Here is a 662-nt window from a genome sequence, read left to right as displayed (position 1 = left end):
TGGGGGAGGTAGGGGAGGTGACCTTGGTAGCATCGGTGTTCCCCCAGGTACTCGCCACCGACACGGGGGCCGTGTAAAGAACCAGGATGCAGAGAGGGGGAGAGTGCACTCGGGTGCCGCCGTCGCGGGCGGGAAGGGGCTAAAGCGCTGAGCGGGCCCCGGGGCCTCCGCGCGCGGGCGCTATGGGGCCGCGGTGCATCGGTAGCGTGGCGGGGCGGGGGGGGGGGGGGCTGCGAGGGGGAGGGGCCTAGCGGCAGGGCGTAGGGGGCCGTGACCTACATCTTCGCTAGGGAGTGCGCGCGTGGCGCCGGCCCGCGGCCCGGGCGGAGAGGGACAGGACTGCGAGTGAGTGGGCGTTGGGGGCAGGGGGCAGGGAGAGAGAGAGGGAGGGGGGGGGGGGAGCCCTGCTGCCGCGAGCTGGTCCCCCTCTCCAGTTAAACCCTCGCGGCTTCGGGTTTCTCACGTTGGGAACGCGACGAGGAAAAACGCACGTCTGACGGAAAAAGCAAATAATTTGCTCGTGTGTTTACGGGAGTCGTGAGACGACGCCCCGCTCCGGATATAGCCGGATCAGGTGTGATGTGTGAGCGCAGCACGAGGCGCAGCGCGACATCGTCTGACCCGCCTTTATCTATCTTGCGGCTAGACGCGCCGCGCGCCGC

Source organism: Frankliniella occidentalis, unplaced genomic scaffold (assembly GCF_000697945.3).
Source record: "Frankliniella occidentalis isolate FOCC.00 unplaced genomic scaffold, Focc_3.1 Scaffold35, whole genome shotgun sequence".
NCBI classification, from domain to species: domain Eukaryota; kingdom Metazoa; phylum Arthropoda; class Insecta; order Thysanoptera; family Thripidae; genus Frankliniella; species Frankliniella occidentalis.
This window is presented reverse-complemented; position numbering follows the sequence as displayed.